At 42.7% G+C, this 16,722-nt stretch overlaps 2 pseudogenes; both read right to left on the minus strand.

Moving 5' to 3' along the window:
- The window catches only part of LOC136620553 (zinc finger protein 850-like), a 493,122-nt pseudogene that overhangs the window by 348,356 nt on the left and 128,044 nt on the right, over window positions 1-16,722 (minus strand).
- Window positions 1,182-4,984, minus strand: LOC136619658 (gastrula zinc finger protein XlCGF57.1-like; annotated as a pseudogene).

The following is a 16,722-nucleotide window of genomic DNA, read 5'->3' on the forward strand; positions in this document are numbered from 1 at the left end:
CTGATGGGTCCCTGTGGAAGTCCCCTATAGGGACAAAAAAATAAAATAAAATAAAATAAAAAAAATAAAAAAAAAAAGTAAAAAAATTATTAAAAAAATAAAAAAAACACTTGTCTCCCTTTACTTTGTAAAAAATCAAAAATACAATCACACATGTGGTATCCATGCGTCGTAATGACCCAGAGAAGGAAGTTAATACATTATTTAACCCCTTAATGACATGGCCCCTTTTTTTCTTTTTTCCCCATTTCTTTTTTTCCTCCCCCCTGTTTAAAAAATCACAACTTGTCCCGCAAAAAACAAGCCCTCATATGGCCATGTCAATGGAAAAATGAAAAAGTTATGGCTCTTGAGACGCAACTGCAAAACTAGTTGAAATTCAATGATTAGACCATTTTAAAAAACCTGCCCTGGTGGGCACGACAGGGTGATAGGAAACCTGCCACTCAAGGGGTTAAGTCTCATTTCCTCAGTCTCCTTATTGTAGAGTCCAACTCTTGGGAAATAGGCCATAAAATAAAAAAACATGGTCCGTAATACTGATCATTATCAGATGACAGTTTTGTTTGCTCATAGAAGGAGAGAGTAAAAGGGGCGACTATTTGACCTCATTCACACTTTAATATGCGAATGCTCAATCAGCTTTAGTTGCCACATACAAGGGGTAAGGCGATGACTGACAACCATTCCCATCAGAATGGTGGCTATGTTTTACAGTCCTGCTCCTAATTGTGTGGGCACAGTGGCGGTGTGTGCCCAATCTGAGCATCATAATTGTTTGGCACAGGTCCTTTGAGAGTCCTGCCTGCACCGTCCTGTTATGCTATGGCTCCTGTAGGGGGCAAGTTATACATCAGAAGGCATCCCAAGAGTCTGATCACACATCATGGAATAAATCCACACTAAAATCCACCTGCGGATCTTCATAGCAAGATTAATTATAATGTATGAATAACTGCTGTGAAGATATGCAGCATTTCCACAACAAATAGAGCATGCTGCGGATGTGAAAGTTTGTAGCTACGCTGTACTATACATTGCCGCAGAATTTCAGCATTGCCAAAATTTGGCAGGAACTACATTGAGTTTGAACTCATCCTTAGCCAGGTTCAGACAAGCATACTGTAAGACATCCACAATACAGACAACATACAGTGCAATGTCATCTGTAACTTATCAGTATTTGCCTCAGTGGTTGCTGCCATTTGTTTTATTCTCTGCAGGGCAAATATGGATCCGTTTTTGATCAATAAAAAATAAAACTAATGAAATGCAAAAACGGAGGCAAACAGAGACAAAAAAGGTCATGCTGAGTTTTTGACACACAGCTATGAAAAATGCAGCCACATGAGTAGATATATAGATTTACATTAGCTCCATATTCTGGTCCACAAAACATGGACAAAAGTTAAAATACGCTCATTTGAAAGCGGTCTTAGGCAGCAGATTCTACAATGAGGTTCCTCGATTGTAACATTTACAACAATCTGAACATTAAAAGGATTTCTCTCCTGCATGAGTTCTCTAATGTTAATCAGCAATAACTTCTTACTAAAACCTTTCTCACATTCAGGACATGGATATGACTTTTCTCCTGTGTGAGTTCTCTGATGTTGAGCAAGATTTGGTTTCTGGTTAAAACATTTCCCACATTCAGTACATGAAAATGGTTTCTCTCCTGTGTGAGATTTTAAATGTCTCACAAGATATGATTTATCACTAAAACACTTCCCACATTTAGGACATGAAGATGGCTTTCCCCTGTGTGAGTTTTTAAATGACTTGCGAGAGTGCTTTTATGATTAAAACATTAAGTACATAAAAATGGTTTCTCCCCTGTGTGAGTTCTCTGATGTCGAACAAGAGTTGATTTCTCTCTAAAACATTTCCCACATTCAGGACATGAAAATGGCTTCTCCCCTGTGTGAGTTTTTAAATGACTTGAAGGAGTATTTTTATGAGTAAATCATTTCCTACATTCAGGACATGAAAATGGTTTATGTCCTGTGGGAATTTTTAAATGAACCACAAGAGCTCCTTTCTTGTGAAAACATTTCCTACATTGAGGACATGAAAACGGCTTCTCACCTGTGTGAATTTTTAAATGATTTGCAAGAGTGCTTTTATGAGTAAAACATTTCCCACATTCAGTACATGAAAATGGCTTCTCTCCTGTGTGAGTTCTCTGATGTTCAACAAGATTTGATTTCCAACTAAAACATTTCCCACATTCAGGACATGAAAATGGCTTTTCCCCTGTATGAGTTTTTAAATGACTTGCAAGAGTATTTTTATGAGTAAAACATTTCCCACATTCAGTACAAGAAAATGGTTTCTCTCCTGTGTGAGTTTTTAAGTGTGCATCAAGAGCTCCTTTCTGATAAAAACATTTCGCACATTCAGTACAAGAAAATGGTTTCTCCCCTGTGTGAGTTTTTAGATGATATGCAAGACTGCTGTTAGAATTAAAACATTTCCCACATTCTGAACATGAAATTTGCCTTGCATCTCTTTCGGTTCTCTGGTCCCAAGAAGGATTTGATTTCTTTTTAAAATCTGTGTGACATGGAAATATTTTCCCCCGTCTACGACCAGTTCTTTGTTTGCCAATCAGTGAAGAAGGTTTCCTCTCACTAGCACCATCAGCTGATAGTTCTTTGCTTTGAAGGACTAAGGGTGCATTAGGGGTTATTGAATTAGGTTGTGTGGTATTATCTTCTACTTCATTTAGAGATACGAGGTGTTCATGGTGGCCTCTACTCCAGTCTTCACCTGGGGTAAAATAAATAATAATTTTCCCCCTATTTTTATTTTTTTCAATTAACCAATCAAGCTTTATTTAAACAATAGCAAGGCAACATACTAAAATGGAAAAACAAGAAAAAAACAGGATAACATATGATAACTAAATCACTAGTAAATATATGAAAGAGACAGAAGACAAACAAAAACATCCTAGTATTTGTAAATGCTTTGTAAAGATTGCAGAATATAATTTCTAGTAGAGATAGCTAAAAGTTAAAGGAGGTTTCCAGTGAAATACTGTTGTTGACCTATCATCAGGAAAGGTCATCAAAAGTTGATTGGCTGAGGTCCATCGCTCAGGACTCCGACTGATTAGCTGAGCAGGCACATGCTGTCAGCTCTGCAAATAGACAGAGGTTGGAGTGGAAGCCTCCACACCGACCCCCATATAGTGGTCAGCGCTTGTAACTACAGCCCCAGCATGCCTGCAGTTGAAAGCATCGGCCACTACACAGAGGTCAGCGAGCAGGCTTCGGCTCCGACCTCTGTGTATTTGCAGCACTGACAGCATGCGCTCGCTCAGCTAATCGGTCAGGGTCCTGAGCGATGGACCCTGGCCAATCAACTATTGATGACCTATCCTTATGATAGGTCAACAATAGTATTTCACTGAAAAACCCCTATAAGTTTTAAAACATCAACTATTATTTTCACACTGCAAAAGTTATTATTTGCCAATCAAATGTAAGAAAAATGTAACGTAGGGTATATAACCATTGACATCCAAAATATACTCATTGTAAAATAAAAATCAAGCACCTAGAAGGAGTTGTCAGAATGTCCCGGTGACCATTCTGGGGTATGTGTATTTCAGTTTATTTCAGTGCAGCTAGGCCTATTGAATAGGAGTTGTCTGGTGAATGGATAACCCCTTTAATCACTTTTTCTATATTCTGTTCATTTTAGCAGGTGGGTTAACAAAAAAAGCAATTGTTTTTCCCTTGATACCAAACAGTGTAGCACAAAGCATAATGCTGTTTCAATAACTCCCATGCAATGGAAATAGCATAGTGGCTGCGCTACACTATTTCAATAATGGCCATTCACTTCAATGTTAGTTATGGTAACACCCAACTAGGAGGATGGGAAGCCAGCTGTGGGTGTATCATCTAACTGGGTAATGTGACAGCCCCTTTAGCCCTGTGATCATATCTATCAGACCTTTCTGGCATATCCTGGGAGTATAATATTACATATTAAATAGGGTTTTCAGGCACTAAACTATTGATGGCCCATCCTCAGGATCGGTCACTAATAGTTGATTAGGGAGGAATCAGCTGTATAGTGGCTGTGCCTGGTATAGCTGCTTCATTCCATTCACTTGAATGGGATGGAGCTGCTCTCAGGCCATGTGATGAAAGAATGAGATGTCAATGGCCTCTTTAGTCAGGTGATCAGAAAAGATCCCAAGTGGGCAGACCCCCACCAATCAACTATATTGAGAATATATCATCTATAGATTAGGAGAATGGAAGAATTATGAGTAAAGAAATATAAATTAAAGGACTTCATAATCACCGCAATCACACTTCGCTCACCAACTACTTCTCTTCTTGTTTGAAAGTCTGCAGTCTGGATTCTAATAAAACTGCCTTCCCAATAAATTTACAGCCTGCAAACAGTGCAAGTGTCGCCTAAGGACATGGTGTGTACCCCATGGGGTCCATATAACGCAGGTTGAGGCACTAAATGAGTAATAGTAATGATCAGGTGGAAGATGATATTCTGAGCTTCCCATTAATAAAATACATTCAAACAAGATTTTTTAAAGGCTCTTACCGTTCACCGACACCGATATGGGTTTATCGCGTCCACTCATTGTTAGTTCAGAACTTTCCTGCAAGAATCCCACAAAAAGAGGTGAGAAGAAAGACCCCTAATTTATCTTATGTCCATCAGTACTGTGCACTATCGGTGCTCCCCAGCCTCAACTCAATGAAACTGTGGACCACAATCAAATTAAAACACTTTACCACGGACTTCTCTCCTGGACCCCGACAGAGCAGGACGTGTCTTACAGAGCTTCTGTTCTGACTCCTGGCCCCAGAGACATTGGGACTCCTTCGGTGCCCTGAAGCAACTATAGGTGATTGATATTCCCCCCTACTTGTCTTGGGGAAGCCCCTCCACTCACCGCCTGTGGAGGATCCATCAAGGCACAGAAAACAGCAGACGCCATGAGGACCAGGATACATCACTTTACAGGACTTCTTCAGTGGCGGAGGATCCCAGTAAGCCCCCATCTAAATGCGACGCCCTGATCCAGAACCCCATGACACAGCCACCGTCCCGCTGGAGCCAGCAAAGTGCAAAGCTGTGCCCTAAATTTCCGGCCGCGACATACGTGGCGTAGCCCTTACAGCGGCCCGAAGGGGTTGAAGAGGACCGCGGAGCCACTCTACCATCGGCAGGACCCTGCTCACCATTCTAGTCAAATCTGCCATCTCCACACCACTCCCCAAGCACGATCTGGCCGGTTCCGGAGCTGCGGTCTGAAGTTTCGGCCACTGTGGACATTGCAGGGACACGGCCACTCTGCCTCCCGGGCTACCTCTGGTGGCAAAGACCTCCGGTAACCTCCACTTCCTGTTGCTCACGCCCTGGACCCACGCTTTACGGACATTGATCTGCCGTGACGTAGCGGTGCATAAAGCCACGGCCTAGAGTTCGGGTTGATCTGCGTGTTGCCTGACCACTTTTTTTGCCCGGAAAGGGACAGAAAAGAACTTAGGCATTCATCACCTGTTGCTGTGGTAAACCCTCCCTGATACATTGGGAGATTCTGCCACTGTCGCTGCGCCGCCACCTGGGTGTGGCCTAGTTGGCTTCGGAGGCTTGGGGCCCCAACTGCTGCGGACACTGCGGGGGTCCAACCACTCCACCTCCTGGACCGTTTCCAATGGCAAAGATTCTCTGGCAAACTATGTCTACTGTCGCTCCCGACACAAACCCCTACAGTGCTACTAGCTGCCCACCGAGGCCTAGTGAAAATCGAAGCTACAGCCTGGATTTCTGACCACCCCACGCATCGCAGGAGCATCGCGGCTGCACTGACTGGAATTGGAGGTAAGAGTCGGCGGAGGGGGCTTACATGGTCCACGAACACCAAGCACCCTGCAGCCAACTGCTGAGACCCACGGGAGTTGAGAGCCATAACATACAGCTTGGACCACGTCGATTCCCATTGCTGCCATAACAATTGATATAACAAGTTAGAATATCCACTCAAGGAAATGAACCTACACTGTTGTGCCAAAAGTCATGAGACAGGAACTAATATCATGTAAGATGCCCTATAGCCTTGTGAAGTGTAGTAACAGGACTGACATCGATTTCACAAGAGGATCTCTGTTGCAAATAGATCTTTCCACCACATCCCCTAAATGCTTGATTGGGCTCATGTCAGGCCACACCATTGTGAATGTGCAGGCCACACCATTCGTAGGAACTCTCCAGAATGCTCTGCGAACCAATTTTGGACAACTTGTGTCCGAAGGCATAATGCATTATCTGGCTGTCATATCACATCATTGTAGGGGTCCATGTAGACCATGATGGGCAGCAAATAGTCACTAAGCAGTGAATATAGCAGGCACTGGTGAATATGTTTAGGCAGATCAGTGGACCCAACCCATACCATAAAAACAGCCCCACAGCAGCATAGAACAACCACTAGCCTGCACAGTGCCTTGCTGACAACTGGAGTTCAGGGGTCTGTGGAACACCTGAACCCTGCCATGAGCCCAAAACAATTGGTACCATGACTCATTGGACAATGCCACATGTTGCCAGTCCTTTAGGGTCCAACTAGCAACCTCAAGTATTCAGATGAGGTACTGTCTCCAGTTTTGTCTTCTGCTACCATGTCCAATGGAAGCTAAAGAATGCTGCATTGACCTATGGCATGTGTGTGTGGGGCCTCCTGCATTGAATGTGGATGTGACTTCTGCAAGATTTGTGTGACTCTTTGCATGGACAATTCTAACCAGATGCCTCCGTTCATTCAGTGCGATGGCTGTGAATGGTTCTCAAGTGACTCAGCCAATCACTGCAGGACTCAATGAACCAATCACAGCCAGTGCTTCCTGGAGGAGGGGTTTTTGAACCCCTGACCAGGAAGCGCTTGTTGAAAACTACAAGCAAGTGTGTTGGGGAGCTGCGAGGAGAAATACAGAGGAGTGGACAGTGTTATGCGATGTATTGTTTTTTTTTAATGCAGCCATGGCTTATTTTCAGGGTGGGGCTTACATTTAAAGCCCGCCAAAAATCCCGGCAAAAGAGCGCTACAAAGTCACGCGGCTTTGTAGTGACAAAAAAATCGTGTTATCGCTGCCAGAAAACAGCGATATCACACAGAACATTGCTGCGATATCGCTGTTTTCCGTGTGATAGAGGCCTTAAAACACTAGAAACCACTTGCAGCCGCTATTGCTGACAGCCCACAATAACCACATGACAGAGAGCACACAGTATACTACACTGCTGCTGGAGAAGATTAGTGAAAAGCTTCATTACATCAGTATGTAGAGGATTTACAGAAATCTCAGCTTCATCTACCTGATGATCCAGTGGGACATGTTCCTCTTCCTCTGGACAATCCTGGGAATATAGAGAACTGCGACATCTCTCTGGGGGATTTCTCTGACTGGATCCATCTATAGGAAATAACCAGAGAGACTGAATACATTATATATCTGATGATCAGATGATGGCGAGACTAGCCGAGCCTCAAAACTGTCCCCTGCAATCAATGAATGTCTCCTCTTACCCGGTGATGTGAGGGGCTGCTGCTCCTCCATCATGACGTCCTTGTACAGATCCTTGTGTCCTTCTAAATACTCCCACTCCTCCATGGAGAAATAGACAGTGACGTCCTGACACCTTATAGGAACCTGACACACACAATATACCGTCATCCTCCAGACTCCTCCCTTGGCTGTATTATATAATGCCCCCCATTCCCAGCAGCGCTCACCTCTCCGGTCAGCAGCTCAGTGATCCTGTGGGTAAGTTCTAGGATCTTCTGCTCATGTATCAGTGAATGAGGTGACGGCTCGGTGATGGGGCTCTGGGTCCGGCTCCGTCCTCCTGACACACAGGGGGTCACACACTCACCAGACCACTTCTTCACTACCGTGTAATCCTGTGGATGGTGAGACACTGATCACTACATGGAGGCTAAGAATCCTTCACCTTTTCCATCATTCCTCTGTTTATTACTCGAGAGAAGAGTGACATCCTGTGAAGCTCTCACCTCCCCAGTTATCCAGTAGATGATCTCCAGGGTGAGGTCTAATATCCGGGCAGCCATGTGGTCTCTGTCCTTCTCCATCCTTGGTGGGTCAATGATGGAAAGGACCATCGTCTTTATCTGTGAGAGTCTTGTGCCTAAGGAACCTGAAGGGGACAAGAGCATCTTCCATGAAGGGTTTTACTACAAGGGGATTATAGAGGATTAGTGACAGCATATAATGGAGGTGATTTAGCTATGAAGGAGTGTTATATAATATTCTGATCAATAATCTGGTATATATTAATCAGCCGCCCCTGCTATATAGTGAGTACAGAGCCACACAGTATATACATTATTGTTATGGAAATCATCAGAGGGATTTTATAGTGTTTCATTGCTTGGTCCAAATTATATGAGAAGTGTGTACACAGATCCCCGACACATGACACGGCCTGTATCATCCGACAATGAAGCTCTTCTGAGTTTATTACAAAGCAGACAATGTACATATGTTCACTTACGAATGGTCAGAAATACATGCCCCCTGTAATCATAAGAACTCATGATTGGTTCTGGGTGCTAACGGTTTAACATCTGTTACTTATGTCGAGGGTTAATCTGTTCAAACAGACTGGTCAGTTATGTTGTCCGGTTCCAAATTGACCTACGTAGGAGCGCTCCTTGAGAGTCAAAGTACTGACCATACACGGTATATGGTGAAACAATGAACTCTGAGTTTATTATTTGCATCGTCTCAGTCTTTATAGAAGATCGCCCACGCAGGGACGCGACTTGTGGTAAAACAGGGAATAACCTCGTGATTTCCATACATCTTAAACTCATGATTTTTGTATCTGACAATAAACTTTTGACATTTAGACTTGTGATATATGACATTCAAGAAATAGCTGATTTCACATGACTTTCAGACGCGCACATTATTTTTAGACAGAGAGAGAGCTAGCAACCTCTTTGCGGTAAGGCCATGTCTTGCTAGATTCCGAGACATCTGCTCTTGGAACTTCCTGATTCCAACAGGTCAGGCGTAAGGCCTGTTACTCAATAGTCATGAGTTCTGTACACACACAAAATATTTGCAATATATTCATTTTGCTAAAATAGATTGATATATATTCATTTTGATAAGCAACATATATTAATTCCTTCAGCCCCTCTTGGCCCTTATCACTTAACACCTCAAGGCGTGTCACTCCAAACACGTAATTCCCAGGAATAGAAACTTAGTTCTGTACAAACTGTCCTAGCAGTGGAGGATTAGAAACCGTTATCTCTAGACATTTCTAAACCGTGACAGGATATAGAGAGAATATGAGCCTATCCACATACCAGTGTACAACATGAACTGCATTAACCATTTAGACGCTGGTTATCAATTTTTTTGTGCATATTTTATGACCATTACTAGTGGGGCCACTGCAGGGGTCACGATTACTACTGGGGCCAGTAAATGGGACACTATGACTACTGAGACCACTGTGGGGGTCACTACTATTACTACTGTGGCTTCTATGTGGGACAGTATTACTACTGAGGTGACTGCAGGGTGGTCACTATTACTTCTGGGACTGTTATAGGGGACAATATTACTACTGAGGCCACTCTGCTTGTGGCAGCATACCTCAAGCTGACTTAGGGTATGTTTATATGTGGCGAAAATGCTGCAAAATGTCCACAGCATAAGTTTCCGCCGCAAACTCTGCAGCATTTCTGCATCCAAAAAGAAGGTAAAACGTGTACCACTGGTGCGGATTTTGATTGGAAATCAGCGTCGCACAGGCGCAGTACAGATTTTCCCCGCGCCGTAGATGATGACGCAGCTCCTGCAGTGATTAATTGTCGCGTATAAGATGGCTTCCATTGACTTGTAAGCCGTCCACACGTACCCCGCTCTAAAGTAGAGCACGCTGTGATTTTATTTATGGAAATTGTGTCCGCAAAAAAATCCGCTTGTGTGTGTGTGTAGTGGAATCTCCATGCACATCCATGGGCGAATTGAGCAGCGGATCGTCCACGCTGGTGACATGTGCTGGATCTGCAATTCAATTTGCCTTGTGTGCAATGAGGCTGTTAAAGCAAAAAAATGTATGGCCGTTTAGGGACAGTCTGGTGTACCCTAGTGAATGACGTCATATGACCCGTGATGTCATATGACTGAGGAATTAAATGAGAGAGCACACAAAGTTATAGGTTCAGCGAAGAATTCCCACCTGATGGGTATCGGGCATCTGTATTTATAACCCCCTTACATCGGGGTGTCACAACATCATTGGACAATTAACTATGCAAGTTTATTGGTTAGTTTTCAATCCAACATTTATACACACACATATATATATATATATATATATATATATATATATACACATACACACACACACACTAAGGGTGAAGTCACACGAACGTATATCGGCTCGGTTTTCAGCCGAGCCGATATACGTTGTCCTCATCTGCAGGGGGGGGGAGGATGGAAGAGCCAAGTGCAGGAACTGAGCTCCCGCCCCCCTCTCTGCCTCCTCTCCGCCCCTCTGCACTATTTGCAATGGGGAGAGGTGGGACGGGGGCGGGGCTAATTCGCGGACCTTAGCCCCGCCCCCTCCCCTCCTCTTCCCATTACAAACAGTGCAGAGGGGCGGAGAGGAGGCGGAGAGGGGGCCGGGAGCTCAGTTCCTGCACTTGGCTCTTCCATCCTCCCCCCCCCCTGCACACGATGACAACGTATATCGGCTCGGCTGAAAACCGAGCCGATATACGTTCGTGTGACTTCACCCTAAGGATGAGCGATCGTCCGAGTAATGTGCCTTAGACGAGTATCTCCCCGCTAGTCCTTAAAGATTCGGGGGCCGCTGCGGGGAGGAACGGAGGGAAGATCTCTCTCTCCCTCTCTCCCGCCCGCTCTCCCCCCGCAGCTCCCAACTCCGCGGCGGTCCCCGAATGTTTATGGACGAGCAGGGAGATACTCGTCTAAGGCACATTACTCGAACGAGTAGTGTCTTAGCGAGTATACTCGCTCATCCTTAACACACACACACATATATATACACACACTCATATATATACACACACACATGTAAACACACACATACATATATATATATATATATACACATGTAAACACACATTATATATATATATATATATATATATATATATATATACACACACACATATATATATCATATATATACAGTTAGGGCCAGAAATATTTGGACAGTGACACAAGTTTTGTTATTTTAGCTGTTTACAAAAACATGTTCAGAAATACAATTTTATATATAATATGGGCTGAAAGTGCACACTCCCAGCTGCAATATGAGAGTTTCCACATCCAAATCGGAGAAAGGGTTTAGGAATCATAGCTCTGTAATGCATAGCCTCCTCTTTTTCAAGGGACCAAAAGTAATTGGACAATGGACTCTAAGGGCTGCAATTAACTCAGAAGGCGTCTCCCTCGTTAACCTGTAATCAATTAAGTAGTTAAGAGGTCTGGGGTTGATTCCAGGTGTGTGGTTTTGGATTTGGAAGCTGTTGCTGTGACCAGACAACATGCGGTCAAAGGAACTCTCAATTGAGGTGAAGCAGAACATCCTGAGGCTGAAAAAAAAGAAAAAATCCATCAGAGAGATAGCAGACATGCTTGGAGTAGCAAAATCAACAGTCGGGTACATTCTGAGAAAAAAGGAATTCACTGGTGAGCTTGGGAACTCAAAAAGGCCTGGGCGTCCACGGAAGACAACGGTGGTGGATGATCGCCACATACTTTCTTTGGTGAAGAAGAACCCGTTCACAACATCAACTGAAGTCCAGAACACTCTCAGGGAAGTAGGTGTATCTGTCTCTAAGTCAACAGTAAAGAGAAGACTCCATGAAAGTAAATACAAAGGGTTCACATCTAGATGCAAACCATTCATCAATTCCAAAAATAGACAGGCCAGAGTTAAATTTGCCGAACAACACCTCAAGAAGCCAGCCCAGTTCTGGAAAAGTATTCTATGGACAGATGAGACAAAGATCAACCCTTACCAGAATGATGGGAAGAAAAAAGTTTGGAGAAGAAAGGGAACGGCACATGATCCAAGGCACACCACATCCTCTGTAAAACATGGTGGAGGCAACGTGATGGCATGGGCATGCATGGCTTTCAATGGCACTGGGTCACTTGTGTTTATTGATGACATAACAGCAGACAAGAGTAGCCGGATGAATTCTGAAGTGTACCGGGATATACTTTCAGCCCAGATTCAGCCAAATGCTGCAAAGTTGATCGGACGGCGCTTCACAGTACAGATGGACAATGACCCCAAGCATACAGCCAAAGCTACCCAGGAGTTCATGAGTGCAAAAAAGTGGAACATTCTGCAATGGCCAAGTCAATCACCAGATCTTAACCCAATTGAGCATGCATTTCACTTGCTCAAATCCAGACTTCAGACGGAAAGACCCACAAATAAGCAAGACCTGAAGGCTACGGCTGTAAAGGCCTGGCAAAGCATTAAGAAGGAGGAAACCCAGCGTTTGGTGATGTCCATGGGTTCCAGACTTAAGGCAGTGATTGCCTCCAAAGGATTCGCAACAAAATATTGAAAAAAAAATATTTTGTTTGGGTTATGTTTATTTGTCCAATTACTTTTGAGCTCCTAAAATGTGGAGTGTTTGTAAAGAAATGTGTACAATTCCTACATTTTCTATCAGATATTTTTGTTCAACCCTTTAAATTAAACGTTACAATCTGCACTTGAATTCTGTTGTAGAGGCTTCATTTCAAATCCAATGCGGTGGCATGCAGAGCCCAACTCGCGAAAATTGTGTTACTGTCCAAATATTTCTGGCCCTAACTGTGTGTGTGTGTGTATATATATATATATATACACACTACCGTTCAAAAGTTTGGGGTCACATTGAAATGTCCTTATTTTTGAAGGAAAAGCACTGTACTTTTCAATGAAGATAACTTTAAACTAGTCCTAACTTTAAACAAATGCACTCTATACATTGCTAATGTGGTAAATGACTATTCTAGCTGCAAATGTCTGTTTTTTTGTGCAATATCTACAAAGGTGTATAGAGGCCCATTTCCAGCAACTATCACTCCAGTGTTCTAATGGTACAATGTGTTTGCTCATTGGCTCAGAAGGCTAATTGACGATTAGAAAACCCTTGTGCAATCATGTTCACACATCTGAAAACAGTCTAGCTCGTTACAGAAGCTACAAAACTGACCTTCCAGTGAGCAGATTGAGTTTCTGGAGCATCACATTTGTGGGGTCAATTAAACGCTCAAAATGGCCAGAAAAAGAGAACTTTCATCTGAAACTCGACAGTCTATTCTTCTTAGAAATGAAGGCTATTCCATGCGAGAAATTGCTAAGAAATTGAAGATTTCCTACAACGGTGTGTACTACTCCCTTCAGAGGACAGCACAAACAGGCTCTAACCAGAGTAGAAAAAGAAGTGGGAGGCCGCGTTGCACAACTAAGCAAGAAGATAAGCACATTAGAGTCTCTAGTTTGAGAAACAGACGCCTCACAGGTACCCAACTGGCATCTTCATTAAATAGTACCCGCAAAACACCAGTGTCAACATCTACAGTGAAGAGGCGGCTGCGGGATTTTGGGCTTCAGGGCAGAGTGGCAAAGAAAAAGCCATATCTGAGACTGGCCAATAAAAGAAAAAGATTAAGATGGGCAAAAGAACACAGACATTGGACAGAGGAAGACTGGAAAAAAGTGTTGTGGACGGATGAATCCAAGTTTGAGGTGTTTGGATCACAAAGAAGAACGTTTGTGAGACGCAGAACAAATGAAAAGATGCTGGAAGAATGCCTGACGCCATCTGTTAAGCATGGTGAAGGTAATGTGATGGTCTGGGGTTGCTTTGGTGCTGGTAAGGTGGGAAATTTGTACAGGGTAAAAGGGATTCTGAATAAGGAAGGCTATCACTCCATTTTGCAACGCCATGCCATACCCAGTGGACAGCGCTTGATTGGAACCAATTTCATCCTACAACAGGACAATGACCCTAAACACACCTCCAAATTGTGCAAGAACTATTTACAGCAGAAGCAGGCAGCTGGTATTCTATCGGTAATGGAGTGGCCAGCGCAGTCACCAGATCTGAACCCCATTGAGCTGTTGTGGGAGCAGCTTGACCGTATGGTACGCCAGAAGTGCCCATCCAACCAATCCAACTTGTGGGAGATGCTTCTAGAAGCGTGGGGTGCAATTTCTCAAGCTTACCTCAACAAATTAACAGCTAGAATGTCAAAGGTGTGCAATGCTGTAATTGCTGCAAAAGGAGGATTCTTTGACGAAAGCAAAGTTTGATGTAAAAACAATGTTATTTCAAATACAAATCATTATTTCTAACCTTGTCAATGTCTTGACTCTATTTTCTATTCATTTCACAACGCATGGTGGTGAATAAGTGTGACTTTTCATAGAAAACACAAAATTGTTTGGGTGACCCCAAACTTTTGAATGGTAGTGTGTGTGTATATATATACACACACACACACACACACACACACATCTAGTCCATGAGTACTTTTGTTATTACATTATTCTATCGGTTAATGATAGGGGGTTAATCATATTTTTAATAACCTAACATAAGAAAGATAAGGAAACAGTGTAATAAATGTGACATTAGTTATTTGGTTGTATAATGTTATGTATTATGGAACTGAAAAATATGTAAAACATTCCGGAAGTTGCTAATAGAATTTGGATATAGAATCATATGTCAAAAGGTATATTTGGATGATGATTTTAAAATACTAAATGTATGATTATTTAGACTTCATTCAGCCATTTTGATCACAAGTCTAAACTTCTGACCAGAATGTACTGAATACTAAGTAGGTGGCTAAAACCAGTTCTATGTGTTTAACTAGAACCAATGCCCCCTCTTTGATGTGCAAATCAGACTTGGAGACAAGATAAAATTTAACACAATGGACTTTAAGATTGCATCCTGCTCTGGGAAGAGGTGTAATTAAGTATGTACTCAGACAGTATGGAGTCATCTTTACGATCATATGTAACTGTTTGATGTCCACTTCACACAGTTTTGCTGATACCTTTTGTTTAGAAGGCTTTTGATTTACAGCCATATTGTAATCTGTTGGAATGAGGACTTGGTCAGCAAAGTAGATTGAAACTTGGTATCAGGTAACATTTGGAAACGCCTTCTTTCCATCTTGCATAAAAACTAGCAAATGTTCAAAAATAAACTAGAACTCATTCTGATTCACTAGACTGTGTGTGTAGTGGCTTATTATGGTTCTCACCTATGATAATTCTCCTTTGAATTTGGACTCAGGCAACATTCGCAATGGTCGACGTTGACAGACCCCCAACAGTTTATTTGGCGCCCGAATGTGGGGCAGAGGCTAACTCCTTACCTGCAGCTGATACCTGACGACACTACCTGCCGACCAGCCGGACCAGAGGCAACGGGACCCCAGATCTACAAAACACCGGTGTACGGTAAGCCCTTGAATTGCCACTCCAGCTGTGGGCTCTCCTGACTTCCGTCCCGTGTTGACAGGAGGTGAGTTGCTGCATGTTATATAGGACGCTTCTGCCTGTTATTTACGGTGTTTTTAGTAACCGTGCTAGACGGAAGAACCCTTGTGTGTATATTGCCATGTTGCCTGTAGTAATTGTTGAAATCTGTACGTTGATAGTCTGTGTCATGTTAGCCATAATTTGCTTTTACTGAATCTGTTATAATATCACCAGAAGTTCCCTTAGAAGAGAGTTCTGGTCTCCCCTAAACCCCCCTAAGTAGTCTAAGAGACTTCTGTAGTAGTTCCGTAAAACTATTCCAGGACCAGGGACCAGGGGTCCTTAGTGTACTGTGTGATATAAGGTCCTGTATACTTAGTGATGAATAGTGGAAAATAGGGGTCTGTGTGACCGCCAGATTTACCAGAGAAAGCTGTGTGCAAAGCTGTGTGCATCCTCAATACTGTGTGATAGTGGTAAATCAAGAGGTAAGTCCATAAGTTGTGTGAGAAAGGGAATCGGAGACGTATGCAGACAAGCTTATAAAATCTACAAACAGATGGGACTTAAAAAGGAGGGAACCTTTTAACTATGAGTTCTGGTAACAGTACGGGAAAAAGCATGAAAGATATCAGAGACGCTGGTATGTAAACTAATCTTTGTTGTACGTCTTAGTCTTTTTCATATAAATGTAAGAAAGTTATACCTCACTCACATCTGTGGGGGCTTTTAAGGATATAAGGGTTAAAAATGCAGAAAATGTTGCGCTGTTAGAAGCGCTTAGCAGGTTTTCTTTTCTATGTGTTTAACTATTCGTATCCTCAGAGAAGTATACGTCTTGTAATTACTAATGATTAATGTTGTTTAAAGTCTGAATGTTCTAGCTGCTTATTAATATCTTAGCTATTGTTCTGTTTCATAGAGAGATAAAATTCAGTGTCATAGAAAGGAAGACAGACGCTGATGAAATAAGAAACTTGTAATGAATTACGTGAATTATACGGTCTTAAAAATAGAAAACATATAGGGATTTTAAGGTATATTTTTGCTTTTTGTGTAAATGTCAGTTCTGTGATTGGTTGTACGTCTATATCACTGCTAAATGCTGTTAGTATTGTACTGTAGCTGAGAGAATGTTCTGTAGGAGAGACATGCAAA

Source organism: Eleutherodactylus coqui, chromosome 3, assembly GCF_035609145.1.
Source record: "Eleutherodactylus coqui strain aEleCoq1 chromosome 3, aEleCoq1.hap1, whole genome shotgun sequence".
Lineage (NCBI taxonomy): Eukaryota > Metazoa > Chordata > Amphibia > Anura > Eleutherodactylidae > Eleutherodactylus > Eleutherodactylus coqui.